Below are 19,075 nucleotides of genomic sequence, written 5' to 3' on the forward strand. Positions count from 1 at the left end.
TCGGGTTTGGGTTGCCAACTAACAGGAAATCCATTGCGCCACAAAATAGAAAACAGGAATGTACATGGACACCATAAGATAAAAAAGGAAGTAAATCCAATGCAATCAGTAGTGGAAGAAGCATTAATAAAACCACTTATATATGCTCAGCTATAAATAACTATAACGATTATATTGATATAGTAATAAATTGTTATTACTACACTTTTGATGTTGCAGCAGGTAGAGGCAAACAGTTATTGTGTAACAATGTGCATCTATGATAAATTGAAAGAACTCTTTCAGATTGTGGTAAAGCAGTATCACTTGCCAAATGGCAGCGGGGTGAACAGGCTATGAGTAGGGTTGACTTTTGGTATCCTTTGGGCTTTGATCAGACACCTCACCGATTATGTTCTGTCAGTTTCAATCACTCGCTGCAGAGACTTCTGGTCTTGGTCTTACACATTTCATGATGTTTCCAGACATTTCCGATTGCACTTAGGGCTGTAGGATTATTTGAGTTTTAATCTCAATCATGATTTTGGCTTCCCACAATTAAATGAGCATGATCGTGAAATGTTTAAAATGCAAGCTCCACCAATTGGAACGCAAATTAAAAGCAAATCAGGCGCTCCCTTAACCTCCTAAGACCCGAACTCTGTCATGGCATGCAATTTTAATTTCTCTTCGCTATTTGGGCTGATTGGGACATGATGAATGTAAAGACAAAGAATTACCAGATATTTTTTTTACCTGATTTTTGTTTCTAAGAAAAATGAGATCCACATATGAGGATATACAGCAGCAGTTTAATGTCCTCGTAAGTGGATATCAGGCCCTTGTGGAGCAAAATTTAGTATTTTGGTCTAAATAACCCAAAATGTGATGTCCACATATGTGGACGCCAGGTCCTAGGAGGTTAAATTGATATTTGAACATGTGCCTGCATGTGCCAATCACAGCTCTTCCCTGCATCATGTAGCTTGAAGTTTGAAGGGTTTATTGGGTAACACTATGTTAAAAGATACAATTACAATAACATCCAAATGTCTGGAACAGCAAAAAGCAAAGAAATTGTCCTTAAAAGCAAGTAGTTGCTTGGAAATACTTTGGATTTAGCGCATGTTATGTTAGCCAAGGACAAATCATATGTAAAGAGTGCTGTGCCTCTGAACTGCAAAGCAACACAACTCATTAAACCACATGAAAACACACCATAAACTGCAGTGCAATTAAAGCATGAAGGCCAACAAAAGTAATGAAATGCTGGAGCAGTTTCCCTTTGACTTCATTTTATTAAGTCAACAGGACTGTCATTAAGAGATGTGAATAATATTTCAATGCAAAGATTTGCACAGATGTGAAAAATTGAAAGCAGCAAATATTTCACTCTTATTTAAACAATGCAATAAAAAATGTCTTAGTAAAATCAATGAATAATGTTACAAATAATCCCAATCTCAATATTGAACAAAATAGCATGTTAGCATTGCGGATATAATTGTGCAGCCGTTCTTATACTATTAAAGTTTGTTATGCTACAGTAAATATGAAAATGCTATCACATATGGAACTTTCTCAGAAGTGTATTTAAAATCTGTTAAACTTCAGTCATTGATATAATGCAGTAAAAACAACAACTGCGTGAGGTCTGTTAGACAGGTAAACACATAGTTTCCTAACCTCACATTATACCTGTCATTCTGTTAGACAATACCTCAAACATTGCTTTCACTAAAGTGAAATCAACTGCATAATAAAGAAATGCATACAGCAATATGTAGACCTGTGTCATTCCGCCACAGCTGGATTAATGTATTATACCGTGTTAACTACAAGTATATAAGAAAGTAACAAACCAAGCAGTCATATGTTGCCCTGCCCTCAGTATTATTTGCATGCACTCATCTGTGCCCACAGCACAGGAGCCCACACTGAGAAATAGTATCTGCTGTTCTCTCAGGCATGTACTTTATAGACTATTTTCATATTTAAGCACGCTGTGAGTAAAGGCTCCTCTAGTGCACAGTAGGTGTTGTGGAAATAAATATTTTACACTGGAATCTAATTGTATTTTGTGGCCTTGGGCACCCTACAAGACAATCTGCAGCGCTGGTCTAATGGCTATCTTCCGTTCTGTCTGCTGGGGACCACTGACACACATGCACACTTTTTATGATCTAGTTTATGGACTTTGTGAAGCTCTCACACATCTGTGTTTAACGTATGTACACTAGAAACTACAGAAGATACAATATGTATTCTAACTACGTGGGACTCTATAAAATATTAAAGGATGAGGGAATATCATAAATCTATGGCAAAATCTGTGATGCATGCCGTCATGTCACGGAGGACTGTGTGTACCCTTTCTGTTTCTGCCCATTGACCATAAAATCCCACATGAAGGGCTTTTAAGGGTAAGGCGTATGAACATAAAAACACACCGACATGCACAAAAATTCAATAATGAACGTCAATATGCTCTGAACATCATACAAAATGAGGTTACAGTATTTGTGCATTAGTAAGAGATATCTCTATAGCCCAGAAATCTCTACCATTTAGCTTGAGAAGCCACAAAAATATTAAAAAAAATATAGAAATATCTAAATACCGATTAGGCTACAGGCCACAGAGTTAAGTGTTGTACTCAAATGATGGCTTTATTGAAGATCAGCATTGCCAGAAATGTATAATCTGACAGGAAGACCAAATCAATATCAGCACAGGATCCAGCACCTACCAATCTGATGAGCGTTTAGCACTCAAACAGAAGCCCACTAGGTCAACTACCAGACAAATCCCAATAAGGGAATCAACATAATCATGAGGGTCCAGGCCAGCCTTAGCTTTGTTTCCTATCCTTTTAGTCTGTGCTGATGGATAGTATACAACAAGGATGCGGGACCAGCATCCCTCTCTATACAGAGAGAGCAAACAAGCAGATGGTCATGTAGTTCTAAAAGTTGGCTGTTAAAACAAAAGAACTCAAAATACTTAAAAAATGCAGTCTCCTGCATCCCTGCCTACTGCAGGGCTGCAGAGGTTCACAGAAATCTCTTTAGGATTAACCAGTGCGGCTGTGTGTATTGGTGATGCACATTCACAGGGTGAAGCTCAGAAAGCCTGATGTGGTTTTCTGCTGGCACACAGCCAGAATTTACTTATGAATAAATATGAGGGAAAATCAAATAAATAAAAGGACAGCAGGGAAAAAAAATAATCCTGTTAAAGATCAAACAGCAGGCTCCCTTTCCCCTCCTCCTGCCATTCTCTCTTGCCTTGATTTTTCTCCAATTTATACCTATATTCCTCGGGTCATCTATGCTTCCACCGTGCCCTCTCACTTTGCTCACTTTTCTCACCCGTCTTCTCGGCAACTACACCTTAACTCGCTATATAAATTTCAGGTTCCCGTCATCTTCTTTTTCTCCATCTTTTCTCCATCTCCCCCATCCGCCATCTCCTTTTCGATTTCATGGCCGGTCATATCTTTAATCTTGCTCCTCTTTCCCCCTTGTCCGATGCTCCCTTGCTGGCTTCGCTCCCTCCCTCCTCCTCTCTCCCCCGCTCCTTCCCTCACTCCCTCCAGTGCAGAACTAAATGGAGATTAATGAAGGGAGGAAGATGTGTCTGTCATCCAGACAGTCTGATGCAGCCACCACAGCAAGTAAAGTACTGGATCTATTCAAAACACACTAGACATAGCTCTAATACTGCTCCAGCTGAGAAGAACGACAGATTAGCATGCCGCTTCTATTTAGATAATTTGTGAATACTAACCGTACCGCTGAAGCATGCATTCCTTTCCATAGTGATATAAAGTGTTTAGTGTGTGGGTTTTCTTTCCCTTCTCTCTCTCATTTCTTTTCTATCATTAAAGGATATTCAAAGTACACCCCAGCATCTCATTTCCTCCCCAAGTTTAAATCCTGACAACTGACGGCCACTCGCTGCTCACACGCCAGTCAAGCAGCTCTGATAAGCCCCGCAGGAAATTGACTCGTATTTTGGAGCTACATCTCCCATATCATATCCGTCTACCACCCATCACGCCCTTGGTTAGAGGTCAAGCAGCTTTCACTAATCTCACATGCAAATTTGTGCATGTTACAGTGTGAACGTGAGGGTGATATATGAACCATGTCTATAATTCATGGTTCATTACCGGCGACAAGTCACGCTTACGTCCGCACACAACTTCATACTGATATTAGGTTAGCGTTGGGTTAAAGAATAAAAACGGTTTTAAAAATAAGCTGTCATTTGAATACAGAGCATCTGTGTCAGTCTGTGCGTATATTTCTTATTCCTACATTCCCCTGGTGCATTCAGAAACAGAAGAGCAGGAGCATGCTGAATGCTGTGTGAAATATTTAGCACAAGTAGCGATAAAATTCTCTGAACTTGGTTGGTTGTCTTCTTAAATATCCAAACCTTTCCCCTTTTATAGTCCCTTGATATTACAATGTTTTTTTTTTTATATAGAAATGACGCAAGACTGCGGTACGTGTGTGTTTGTGCGTTTGGTTACCAGCACAGGGAGCGCTCTCATCTCTAAACACTAGACAAACACATTCGATTAAAAGCATTCTGATTAAGATGATGCATTAGCTCACGAGGTTCCAAGCACCAAAACCCATCTATAAAGAAAAAAGGGCCTCTGTATGCCACATTTAACACTAAAATCAGCTGCTTATACCCACACACTTAGGCACTCGTCAAGACTCGCACAGCCATGTGTGGATTAGCTGCTGTTTATGTGTGGCATATATTCATCTATCTGTTGTGTTCCTTCTCTCAGCCCGGCTGGATGTTGCTTTTTAAAAGCACAGACATTTCCTCTAGTTTTTCTGTAGCACTGTGCACAGCAGCCAGGGGAACGCAGCAGGGGGAACAGGGCTCATGTGACTCTACTACTGGTGAGAAGGAGGCTGAAAACTAACAGGCTGGCATACACGACTGGGACTGCAGTTAAGTCGACTGGAAGACTCCTGCGAGGCCATTGCAGATATGGTTGGAGGAACTGCATTAAATGAGAGCATCTGCCCAGTTAAAATTGATTCCAATTTCTGCATCTGTTTCTCGGATCACAGCAAAAGCAGTCCTGTACTGGGTGGACTGAAATGACCTGAAATCAAAGACAAAGATTTATTGAACAGCTCAGCTAAGCTTAGATAGATAAGATACTGACCTAAAAAAGCTACGGGACGGTTAATGCTTCAAGGCAGGAGATGGCTGTAATTGTCCTCCTAACCTTCTATCTGTAATTAAAAAAAAACAGCTCTGACATTCATGAGCATTTGAACAGCTGGTTTTGACCTTCCTTACTGCCCACGTTATTAAAAATGACAAACAGCGAATATTTCAGCTTTGAGGGAAGGACTGTTTTCAGCATCACTTGATTTTCCAACATCAGCACCCCACTACACTTACCAACACTAATACACGTGAACCTTTTTCTCATAAATTTCTCCTAACCTAATACCTTGCCTCCAAAATGCATCGACAAACCACATCCGTAACATTGACATCACTGATTACTCTGGTTACTTAACAGTATGTTTTTTAAAGAAGCACAAATAATGGAACTAATTCATAGGGAATTTCCGTAACTATACATAATAAAATGTAATGTTTTTTTAAACATCCAATTCCTGTATATAACTGTTATACTCCTATCACTATTGTTGATTCTCTAATAATGGATTAATCATTACTAACAATGGGTTGTAAGGATGCTGAGAGGAAGACTAAAAATGGCAATGGCACACACAGGGACGGCTAGTTTTAAACACTGGATGTTTTTTTTATGAGCGTTATCTGTGGGAACCCGGTCTTCCTGATCAGCTTCACTTAAGTATTTACCTTATTTGTTTTTTCTCATCGTGCAGTCGTAGTGCTCTCTGTCTATCAGTTTCTGCATCATAATGCTGCACTATTTTGTCTTTCACTCTGCATATACTTCTACCTCATTCACATGCTAATATTCTTATTTTAATTCTTTTTGCCCTCCCCTTTACTTGCAGTGCTCACTTTCTCATTCACTGCGTTAATATCGGCATTCTTCTTATTTCCCTTCCCCCCATCCTCTTTTTTTCTCTTCTTCCCCTCCTCTTTTGATCTGTGTGCTGAATTATTCAATCTTACCCGGGCTTTTAATTCTCTTGATTGAGCCAATTACCTTCTGGCTGGATCAATGTGGGGAAGGTAATGATTTAAATGGCTGCCGCATAAAGCCACATAACCACTTCAACTGGTGCAGAAGGGAAAAAGGAGGGAGAGGGGGAAGAGCACATGGAGGAGGAGGACTGAGCAAAGGAAGGTGGTTTAACTGAGGTAGGGAAATGAATATCCTCTCTTTAACACAACCGTGCATGATTCAGCATGTACGTTTAAGTGCTTCATTTTGTGTCCCTGACTCTACCTGCTGTATGCTACAATGTGAAATCATGCAGGGGAGGCAGACTGTGCAAACCCAGTTTCCTTAGGGATTATCTAAAATGCATGGGCTCTGTGGAAACTGGGTCAGTCTGATCCTAAATGGTGCCATCGTAGCAGAAATCCACTAAGTCGATACCGCCCAGTATCCCACAGACCTCTCTCTCTTGTCATCTCATCTCTCACATGCACCTCTTGTTCGTGTAGCATGTCCAGTCCTATGCACACACCAACATACTGTACATGTGCACATACAAACACACACTTTTTCCCCATCATTGCAACTCGTCATCTCCTGTTGAGTGAGCTGTCCCATCCTATTTGGCTTGCCTCCTTCATCCTCCTATCTATTATTGATGTAATGGAGCATTGTATCTAAATGCAGCCCTGCTTGTGACAAGCTCTTCAGCCAGGAGGGAATCAGGGAAGCAGGCCAACGGCGGTGTGCTCCTACTGGGTTTGCTTTAGGGGCAAGTCAGAGAGGAGACAGATGAATGATTGGGCAGGTAGTTATCTTGGCCTTGGACTTGGAGTGACATAGATATCTGTGGCAGTCCATGGATAATGCCACTAGCTGCACCAGACAGTGATCAAGCATGAAGTGATAACAGTCCTCTTTGCGAAATATGCAAAGAATTGTAGGTGCAGCCATGCAGTTGACATAATTGAAAGCTGAAAATATGAGCATGAAAACTCTATGTTCCATCTCAATGGCAATTTATGTGCTTCTTTTATCATCCAACTGACACCAAATTAACAGTACCACTCTAGAATTGTCTTTTGTCTCTAATTCAGATTTATTAGGAACTCAGACTTGAATCCTGTCCCTGTTTTTGGATGCACACTAGTTAAAGTACATCCTCTTTGTGGGCCATTTGAAGTCCAGTGTCCATATGAACCACTTAACTAAAAACAAAGAGACCAGCATTAGATTTCGTTACCACAGCAACTACAATTGGGTTCTGGTGGAGGGGTCAGTGGTGATCAGTTCCCTTTAAGAATGATAATGTTGAAGAAGCAGCGGAGGCTCAGGATGAACCACAGCATAGCTGCCTCTCTAAACCAGTTTCTCCCTCTGTTGAACACGACTTGTTTCTTATACAATGATCCAATCTGCTTTATATATCTATGCCTGTCACAGGAAACAGTCAGCCTTCATAAGCTTAGAATATGTATAATTACATGACTCACAAAATTAAGTGGCAACAGTTTAAATTTAACAGACAGCACACTGTTCTGTTCTGAATCTCAAATAGCTGACATGGTGATGTTTTGCTTTTCAGCATTTAGCTGATTATTAGCAGAAGATTAAATCATTTCTTTTAAACATCATACTGATACTTAAAACTTGTATTTCGTTTTCCATGACATTGCATGATACAAACTAGTAGATTTTATTTAATCATACATGAATTAGTCAGATATGCTCATTTTCATCTGCTGCTTCTGTTCAGTTTTTAAAACAGTGACCAAAAATAGTACTAAAAAGATATAAGATATTACAATTATATACAGTGGCACATACCTAAATGAAAATAACACTGTAGCAACATTATATATACTGAAAAACAGACAAATGAAATGTGAAGAAGCAGTTAGTATTCTAATGATCACTTGTTGGATCGTTAAAAACCTTCAAAAAGCTCGACAGCAGTAAAAGAAGTGTTGAGCTTAGTAATATCTACTACAGTAAAATCCCTTCTTTAGACGCTCACTAACTTAAGAAACCTCTTCAAATGAAAAACACGCAGTATATTTTATAATATAGCTGTCTCAGAGATCACAAGTTGCAGTATGAATTACACTATAGATTTTCTTTTGACAGTTTTGCTAGATTCTTGAACTTTAACTACAAACCAACTCACGAAACAACCAACCAACAGCTGAACTATTCTTGTTCCCAGGATCACATATAGCCACCGAGTTATGGCAGTTATGGCATTGCTTGGTGAACTTGATGCATGTGCATGAAAAATAAAATCATTTAAAAAAAAAAAAATCAAGGGAAGATCAAAGACCAAAAGAATAAAAACTGACTGCACCACAATACAAAAAACAAACAGAAATCATAATGTGAAAGGCAAATACTTTTATCAACTTATGGTGGAAAAAAAAAACAGAGGCTGTGCTTATTGCCTAGCAACCCAACGATTCTCCTTACACTGCAACAGTCGCATACGTAATAGGATCATAAACCACCGCAGCACACAATATTCACTTGGAAAGATGTCAAGGCCTAAATACTTAGTAGGTGTTCTTTATTCAGACTATAGGGAGTTAGTGTTCTGCTCCCTCCCCTTGTGTTTGCTTCTTTTTTCCCTCTCTCTCCTCCCTCACTCATCTCCTCACCCTGTCTCAGGTGCACCAGGTGGAGTAACTGATGATCGCCCTGCCCTGCCCTGATTTAAAGGAGGCTGGGAAAAGAGTTTCTCTTTCTCTCCCAGACTACCCAGCTCTCCAGCATAAGGCTCTAAGGTCCCTGATTCTTTGTAGGGATTTATCTCCTTTCCTTTTAGGACTGACCTCCAAGTAGTCTGTTTCTTTTTTTTAAAATAAACAATATAAAAGATGGATGTAGTCCTGGGCTAAAGCTTCGAAACAAGTGGTTTCACCTGTTTCACCTTCATTACAGAGAAACAGACGCTTTTAGCCACCTCCTGTGGCGAATGACTGAAGACATACACAAACAGATACCTTTTAGGCCTGTTCATTAATAAAGGATATTTCAAATACACTACAGGCGTCACAGAAATGTGCAACCAAACATTTGCAGAAATGTGTAAACAAAAGGCAGAGGAACACATGAGAAATAAAATGATGATTTCTGTATCACGATTTTACTAAATGAGCATGAAGGTGATCGATTATTGGTTGGTTGAAAGAAATGTACTCATATTAAAATGAGTAACTTCAATAAAGATGATCCACTTCTCTTATAATAAACTAATTGTGTTAGGCTATATATTCTCAACAAACCATTTTATAACTGGTATTTTCAGTGATTGAATGTTTTATTCATCAGACAGTTAACAAAAGATTTAGCAGATGAATCAATGTGTCCACCGGTGCACATTTATTAATATTTATACTGTACATCCTTAGAATTGATGATGGGACCAATAAAAATATAGTCAATCCCCTTCGTTCTTGTGTTTGCCTTTGAAAGAAAAATTTACACAATAGATCAATGGTCTAGGAGGAATTTAAAATTAAAATCTGCACAAGTTTATAACCCAACAATACCTTTTCTTCTTACGTCTGCACAAATGCAATTGTTTACTTTCATTAATTCAGGATTCTGCTCTTTGCATAATCATGTTTCGTCTCCTACCCAATCTCCCATTTTCTGTCCATTCTGCACCTTCAGGCTGTTCACTCTTTTAGCTCTTTTTCTCTCTATTCAGCATCCAATAATCCTTTACTCACACCTCCCCACCTTCCTGACTCCTAGTTTTGCATTTTACCCCACCTCACAGCTTTCTCCTCTCTTGCTGTCCACTCCTGCCACTCGCCCTCAGATGGAATAATCCATGTCATATTGTCACATTACAGGAGTTCAGATGCTAATAGCTGCACTGCTAATCCAGCTGCTGGCGAGTCTGGACCGGTGCCCAACTGTGCTCTGCCCTGCTCTGCAACAGCTGTGCCTTGCTCAGTCATGCCAGTGATATGCTGGGGATCTCAGACACAGCGGTCCGGCTGGTAGTGCGGTGACTGCATGTTAAAATGACCCTCAAAAGAAAAGAAAGGAGACCTCGAGACTACAATCGAAGATGTGTGCTGGACAAGAGGCGGATGTGTATCTTTCCAGTAGTAACAGAGTCCAAGATCCCAGGCTACAAACAGCACTGCCTTTTGGAAAGTCCTCTTAGGATACAATATTGGAAAAACTGTGGTCATGCCCTCTACCAACATTCGGTTATTTTAACAAAGAAGAGTGTGAATGTGACTGAAAGTCGGGATTCACCAGTGAGATGCTGATACAACAAATGTATTGAGCTGTGGATGTGAATAAGCCTTGGCAGGCAATTATGGTCATTACTGTCGCTTACAATCTTTCAGAAAAAAGAAATTTGCCATTCTATGGGAAGTAGGGAATGTACTTAAGCTCCAGAGCATTTGCTGTTTGTTGTGAAGTTGTTCCAACAGCTCTCCCATCCATTAAAGGGGGGAAATCGGTTTGCCTATAATCTAAGTATAACACTACTTTAAAAATTTAAAGTGAATTAAAACCTCCTCCTTTTCAATAAAACATCTGCCCAAAAGCACCATCCCATTAGTCAAAAGCAGGCATGCAGCTACTTCAAAATAATTCTGCTAATTTGGCTGAAACCTCTGGGTTCAATTATTGATGAATGAAGCCCACAGGAGCAGGGGTTGGAGTGGGACACCAAGTGGAATGATCGGGGACATGAGAGCTCTTTTGAAAAGGGTGACGTGTACCTGTGCAGAGGTATTGTCCTTCACCCTCTCGCTTCCAATATTTCACAAATCACTTTCCCACCTATTCCCTCTCATCCACAGACAAGCTTTATGGGGGCGATAAGTGTTTTCTCTGATTCCAACAAGTGTATGTGTGCATTAGGAGTACTTTAGCTGTATGATGGATGGCAACAGCAGGGCAAATGTCCTGTTAATAGATGAGTATATTGCATCAAAATCAACTCTGAATCACATTGAGCTACAATATAGGCTGAACTGCTCTGTTAATTTGATTGGTGTGTTTTTGGGCAAAGGCAAATCTAAAACAGGGACGGACAAATTAAATTGTAAAACTGAAACAGAATTGTTAGAAATGATAAGCAATAAAACAGGATACAGGGCCTTGCAATCTCTAATTTCAAGATGGGCCTGCGAGAATGGATAGCAGCTCTTCTCAGCTTCATCTCATCTCTTCCAGTGTTTAAAGAGGGAGACCTTTGACCCTCAAACACTGCAAAGAGTGGAGAGTGGATTCAGAGCATGTGTACTAAGCTCTTCTGTATACAATGATTCCCTGCTTTCTGTGTGTTCATGCTGTTTACATTTAATTTGATTAGGATATGTGTGTATGAGTTATGGCGTACATATATCTGTTACCAGTTGTTAGTCCCAACTTACACAAACTGATGAATAATAGTTTCTTGTGTATTTTTTGTTTGTTTTTTTACATTAATGGGAAATATACAGCTGAAGAAACAGTAAAGCAGTGGGCCACCACGTCTTTGGTGCACTTTGGCTTTGATTCTACAAATTCCTAGAAATCAATCAGAGGAGTTAAAAGTAATTCTACCAAAAGTTACTCCCTCATTTGACTTTGATGATGATGTTGGAGAGATGAGCCCAACATGCTGATCCAAAGTCTCCCATAGGTGTTCAAATGGCTTGAGATGTGGTGACAGCAAAGGCCATAGCATGTCATCAAATTCTTTTCATACTCATCAAGCCGTTCAATGACCCATCGTGCCCTTTAGATTGGGGCACTGCCATCCTGGAGGGAGACCTCTCCAGTTGGCATAGAAATATTTTTTCATACGATAAAGGTTACCACTCAGAACAACTTTGTATGGATTTGCAGTAACACTTCTTTAGCGAAAACCCACCACATCCCTTCACTTGACTGTAGCCCAGAGTTCAGGGCTACAGTCTATATGTGAATATGTGCTGTGAAGCTTCCATATGACTCTAAAATGTCCCCATTTTAAAAGAGAAACAGAAAATCTGCAACTGAATCATTTACATTTATCATCATAATATAACAGTTCTTATTTACAACACTATACAGCAGTATATATGTGTACATTACAAGGAGACAGCAGTATGTAGCACAAAGATGAACATTCTGTAAAGTTAGAGTGTGCGAAATATCACAGCTAGATGTCAGATGTTTGCAGACTGCAGTAAATTGGATAAGTTTTCTTACCCCCAGCAAATTCAAGTGCATACCACTAGCTATAGAGGCTGCTGTAGGACAAACAACTCTGGCCGCCATTCATCTGTTGTTAGTGTAGGCCAGGGGTGGGGAACTGCAGGTTTTAGATGTATTCTCGATCCAACACAGCTGATTTAAATGGCTAAATTAACCTCCTCAACATGTCTTAAAGTTCTCCAGAGGCCTGGTAATGAACTAATCATTTGATTCAGGTGTATTGACCCAGGTTGATATCTAAAACCTGCAGGACACCAGCCCTCAAAGCCTGGAGTTCCCCCACCCCTGGTGTAGGCTATCAGTCTACTGTTTATCCCAAATGTCATATGTCCACAACTGTTTATTCTGGAGGAGGCTGTAAAATTTTGTGAAAGGAGTCCGATACGAATTAACAACTCAGTGAAGCTCAGCTCTGTCCAATGACAACGATACTGCCGCAGTATCTATAAGAGCTGCTGTTCTTGCTAATGTTAGCGGCTGTTAGCTGACGTTAGTGAAACTTTCTTTGAAGAGAATCAAACATTGCTTGACACTTATATGATACGAGAATGTAATCCCACTGTTTATCAGAGGAAAAGTGTGATTTTCATGATACTGAAGCCTAAGATTAGCTGGTATAATGTTAGCTTATAACTAGCTGGTATTGCTGTTTAGCCAACTTGTGTGCTTTTTGGAGTCCCATGACTAATCTGCTGGCAACAGGTTGTTGTTACATAACACACATGAGCATAACAGGTAGTTATGCTTATGTGTGTTAGAGCCCTGGCTTCAGCTTAGGAGATGAGGCTTGAGGTGAGAGAGAAGTGGATGACAGACACGTTGTCTCTTTGCAATTTTGCTTCTTTGGTGATAAGGATGAGATGATAAAACGGATGATGAAACATTGGTATGATGCTTTATATCTTGAGCCTAAAGGTGAAGATACAAATTAAAACTTCTCTTCTCCTTCATTTCTGGTGTACTACATATGTGGCCGGTTTCTAATCACATATATAAAACTCAGTTAGGTTCAATAGAGATGTACATCTCGGCCACTGTATTTAAGATGGCAGGACAACATGGTGGATTCCATAAACTGGCACCTGTTCCTATATATTTTTCAAATTTAAATTTATGAGAATACATCAGTTTGTTGAAAGATGTACTAACACAGTAATAAATGTATATTTATGAGTACAACATACTTTTTTTCTATTAAATAAATACAAAAAAAAATGTTATTGTACCTTTAAGGAAATAAGCTATTTCTGTTGTGTTTACTGAGACTTCCTTCCTTGTTAACATTTTCATCCAAGGATCACTCTGAACCACTGAGAGGGCCCTAAGCACACCGGTGATCAGATCACCCAACACACAACATTAACAAGTGAGAACGAAAGATTTTAAATAGAAAATTTATTCCTGAGAAAATTTCAATAAAAAGGAACTGAGGAAGAAAAGGGGGGAACTAGAGTTCTTTCCTGTTATTGTTGAGTCTTTATTTCTAGCTTGAAGAGAGGGTCTCAAGGTCGCAGTGGTTGAAAATGTGCGCTTAGTGGTTTAAAAGAGAGAAAAGGGTGATTGGCTGAGATTGGCGAAGGATAATAGGTGAGGATTGAGGAAGCCCCCGAGGCTAATCTATCATTAGCATTCTAAAGGAACTACTGGGGCTTGGAGACAAACGCACAAAACACAACAACATTTGCCTGACTGACACAAGTATACATTTAGAAAAAAGAAAAACAAAAGAATGCACTTGAAAGCGAACACACATAATCCTTCATCATTATCTAACTCGGGGCTCTTAAATTTTTTGTGGCCCTCCTCAGAAGCAGAATAAATTTCATGCCCCACAGTTTTCAAATCTATCATTAGCCAATTTATTAAAATGAAGACGGGAAAAGTCTTGCTAATTTTCCTTATAAAAATCACATTATTTCAACTGTGTTTTAACTTTTTCAAATGTGGTAAAAATTTAATGGTAACTGCTTCAAGATGGAGTGAGATCTTGAGCTTTGTCATTTGAAACAATTTGTTGATCATTTATACACTAAACCTAGACAAACGTGTTCAAAAGGTGCAGAAGTTGAAAAAACTGCTCATCCACACGACACCAAGCTATAAATGACCATCACCGGAGATTTAAACGGGAAAAGAAAGTGCTGTAGGAGAAAGGAAGAAATGGGAAGAAAAATTAAGAAACACACTTTAACACTTGAATTTTATGCCACCAGTCCATTGTATGGTAAATACAATGAGATCTGTTGCAGTAATGAGGTAAGCCAGAGCTGTATTGATCACATGCAGTGGATCAGAGGACCTCTGCCAGTCCCTCAGAGCCCACTTTATGCAGCCGAAAAACCACCACAATCCCATCTCATTTACAATGTACATCTGTCTTTCCCACCCCTCCCTGCCTCTGCATCCATCTTGTCCTCTCGATACATTTTAGAGGTCCTCCTTCCTTTTGCACTTTTTTTCCTCATCTACTGTTGTCTCATCTTACTCTCTGCCTCCATGTATCAGCCTCCTTATTCATGTAAATCCATTTGCTGTGAGAATGAAGCTTGTCTAATGTCCTGAACACTGCTGGATTTCATGCCATTTCTTCCTGGTAACGGTAGAATAATGAAAATGTAAATAGCGTTAAGCTGGGTAGCTTAAGACAACCTCTTAATGAAGGCAGAGAGAGAGAGAGAAAGCACAAGAGTAAGAAGGAAGAAAAGAAAGAGACGTTGAGAGAGAAAGTGCAGACATTTTTAGCTTCAAAAGAGTCCTGTCGTCACTGGCTACAACATCACATGCAGCAAATCACTGAGGCGTGTGTTTGGGAACCAGCTAGAAAAGGGACACTATAGGAATTCAAGATACGTGGTAAGAGTTGCCACCACATAAAGCCTTTCAAAGTGTATCCTTTCAACCTTTCTACTGGTATACGCCACACACCATTCAACCTTTTTCTCATGTCTGCTTCTTTAGGCTTTCCCTTCGGTTGCCCATCGACCTCAAGAGAAAAATCCCAGCCTGTAATCTGAGGAGACGTTAATCAAGCTTTCGTGTTGTCTCCCTCTGATACGGCTATCTGTAAGAGGGATAAACCTAATAGTTTGTGAGAATTGATGATATCAATATTCCCTCTGCCTTAGCGCTCACATTGCTTTTTACACATGCGCAAGTGAGGGGGAGGCAGTTATGTAAGAAGGGACACAAGAGGGCTTCCCTTGAGCTTTAGATATATTGAGAGAGAAAAGAAAGAGCAAAGCAGAGGAGCGCTGTATGTGAACAGAGGAAAAACACCAGAAACTGGGCAGAGGTGCACAAAGTTGACCTCACGTGCTGCTGATGAAAAGATTAAGTTAGGGAAACAAAGTGAGGGGACTGAATAAACCAGAATAATTAGCTATTTCAAAGAGTGATTACATGAGAGAGTGAGGAACATTTTTAACAATAGAGGCATAGAAAAGAATGCAAAATATGAGATGACTCAACTGAAAGAGGGCTTTTGCTTTTGTTTCATAAGTACCTTTTGGCTGTCACCTTTCTAAATGTCCTGCACCTCTTTATAGATTGTAGATCTACTTAGACCACAAAACAGCATGTGCGTCCTTGCTATCCCGCTCAACCTTGGGATAACTCTGCATTAGCACATCAGGCTGTTAAGTCAATCCCAGAGCTACTCAGCCAAACAGACCATTGGCTTGATCTTTGATTGTAAAAGCCTGCCAGGCTGGCAAGTTAATCCCGGAGCGTAGAAGGCCAATCAAGTTGTCAGGCCAGGCTCACCGTCAATAACACATTTAGGTCAAACAAAAAAGGCATGGAGCAGGCCTGAGCTTCTAAAGACATACCTCCATCAAATCAGTTGAATGTCAAACAGTCCAAGTATAGCTTATATGTATACATATGTGCAAAAAAAGGATGCTGTTAAAAGTATAAAATCAATAAAGGATTGGGGGTTTTGTTGGATAACTTGTTCTGCCTGCCTTTTTTTATTGATCGCCAAGTGAACTCAGGCACTTGACAATGTGAAGCAGTAGAAAGGTTATTGTGCAGTCACCAGAACCACCCACATCTGCAGTGGCACAGAAAAATGAACTCCCAACACAACAACTAGACAGTAAGAGAAGAAGGAAAAAAAGCGGCAAAGATCGAGGGAGGTGACGTGGCAACAAGAGGAGTGGAGTGAAAGAGAGAAATGCGGAAAACACTGAAAGAAATAAAGAATGATGGAAAGAAAAAGAGAAAGAAAGAGACAGGCCGACATTGAGACAGCACTATTTACGGTAGATTAGTTGTTATGGTGATAGGGAAAGGAAGGGATGTAGTTGTCAGGGTGATGGGGCTGCACTGGGCTACTAATGATATGTAAAAACAACTGTGCTTAGAAATCACCCTACCTTTGAAAAAAAAAAACATACTTGCACACACATACACACACAAACTCTCAGATTCTCAGATGAATATGCACAAAGCAGTTTGTTGAAGCAGGCTCCTTTCATTAGCATATGGAGACATACTCAGATTCCTCCCCCACATTCCCAGCATGGAGATCAATTTTTGTAGGTTTTTGCTTAATGAGGGATGGTAGAAAGATACATACCAACACTGGGAATGTAAATGTTTAGTTCTATGTGTGACAGCTGTAGTTCTGTTCTTCTAAAGGTCTAATAACAGAGTCTGAGTGTGTATAATTTCTTTGCGGAAAGACATAGAAGTGCGGGTAATTGTAATTTAAATGGCCTCAAGGGTTTTCTAGAATGGTGGTCTTTGTAGCTTTTACCGCCCGCAATGTAAGCTCTGGGCTTTCCAAAGCATCTGATGTAATCACTGTCAAATAATAATCAAACACACCTCAGTGGCATGTGCCAAATAATATTTTCAATTATGTCAACAACTGTTTTGCCCACTGGTGAATGCAGTTAACTGCATTTAGTAGTTGGTACTTCATATTTTGAAAGAAATGTAATAGTTTTTAACATGGGAGAGACACAAACCCAGCCGCAGGGAGTCACAAGCGTGTACTGCTAGTGTTGGTCCTGTGGACAAGAGATATTTTATTTTGTATTCTTATGGTGACAATTTATAATCAGAACTATCATGGATCAATCATTCATCATTGTTGAACCAGTTGACAGAATAATCTCTGAATTATATCTATGGTAATCTGAGCAAAATATTAATGTATGCATATTATCATCACTTTAATTAGTCTATTGTTGTTCTCTATTATTCTTTCTATCTGCTTAAGCTGTTGCAAATGGTATCCATATCATTGTATTCACACCTCTCGAAGCTGTGGGTCCAGTAGGGCCTTCTACATTCACTTACACACAGATTCAGGCCCACACCAACATGCACATAGAGAGTCATGGAAAGTACGCACGTTCACTCCCGCACGTACTAAGAACAGGGAGGTCGTCTCAGGACAATCTCTCGGTTGGACACACAGTCTCACAAAATTGCACAACATATCACAAACTTGTTTGTTTCGAAAGTAGTATCGGATGTCTATATAAGGAGAATTTTGGAACTGTTATCATTTCCAGTAAGATCTAGCTGTGATGTCATCAGGGTAATATAAGGATGGGGAGCGGTCTGCTCGAGGAAGATTGGAAGATTGTAGGGTGGCTGTTGCAAGTTTCTTCTCACACTGTACTGTGTGTTTTAATAAAATAATTTGTGTTGACCCACTATGGACTTCCAGTCGTATGTCTCTTCCTCAAAAAATCGAACCATGACAGTCCCAAGCCTGGATAAATGGGAGGGTTGCATCAGGAGGGGCATCAGACATGCAGATCCATCCGCTGTGGTGACCACTTGGGAAATAAGTGAGCAGGTGAAAGCAGTATAGCACAAAGCACCTTAAGAAAGCTTATATCCTCACCTGTTGACAGTAACAACAGGAGTTTAATGAAACAGCTGCAAGAAAAAGTGTGATCTTCACAATCGTGAACCGTGCTATTATGAGGATCTTCTGAAAAAAAAAAAAGTTTTTGTGCAAGCAAAAAAAGTGTGAACAAATGGAGGAAACTCAGTTGCCCTTTTTATCCACCTTGAGTGCACAACCAGCTCACTCCAACAGGAAAGTGGATAATAACAGGGTCTCCCTCACACTGGCTAATGTTAATGCTCATAACTTGACTATTAGGTCAACTGCAATTTTGGACATGGCAGGTTGCTATCCAAAAAGAACGTAGCTGCCTTTCTGCAGTTTACTGAGGTTATATGTACAAATCAGCAGGCTGTTGAAAAGATGTTTTGTGGACAGAGACCAAAATCTTTTTCTTTTTTTTAGTTAAAGTAGAAGCATTACATTTGGAGGAAGTAAAATATTGCAATCCACCAGAATAAACGTATCCCAGTTGTGAAACATGATGGTGGAAGTGTTACAGTTTGGCCCTGTTTTGCTGCATCTGGGCCAGGGTGGTTTGTCATTATTGATGGAGTAATGAATTTTGCATTATACCAGGGATTTATAAATCAAAACGTTGGGGTATTTGTTTGAAAACTAAATCTAAAGAAAAAAGTGGGTCATGCAGCAAACAAGAACCAACACATAAGTGATTAGACAGAAAATAAAGCTAATGCTGTGGAATGGCCCAGTGAACATCCTCAGCTTCATTAAAAATGTTTTGGAAGGGCACGAGAATTGAAGCTGTCCTGAACATATGAATGACCCCAGGCGATATTAATGAATGAGCGACAGTTACCGAAAATGTTAGCTGTAGCAAATAGGGATGCGCGCTTTTTCTTGAATTCATT

At 39.8% G+C, this 19,075-nt stretch overlaps 1 protein-coding gene and 1 long non-coding RNA gene across 8 annotated transcripts in view; one reads left to right on the top strand and one right to left on the bottom strand.

Moving 5' to 3' along the window:
* il1rapl1a (interleukin 1 receptor accessory protein-like 1a) overlaps positions 1-19,075 on the bottom strand; it is a 184,522-nt gene that overhangs the window by 125,704 nt on the left and 39,743 nt on the right. The window lies entirely within an intron of this gene.
* LOC146370876 (uncharacterized) lies at positions 6,144-11,542 on the top strand. Its single transcript, XR_014802912.1, has 2 exons — positions 6,144-6,324; positions 9,979-11,542. It is a non-coding gene; the product is annotated as an uncharacterized LOC146370876 (long non-coding RNA).

Source organism: Perissodus microlepis, chromosome 16 (assembly GCF_051167445.1).
Source record: "Perissodus microlepis isolate ML-2025 ecotype Zambia chromosome 16, ASM5116744v1, whole genome shotgun sequence".
NCBI lineage: Eukaryota > Metazoa > Chordata > Actinopteri > Cichliformes > Cichlidae > Perissodus > Perissodus microlepis.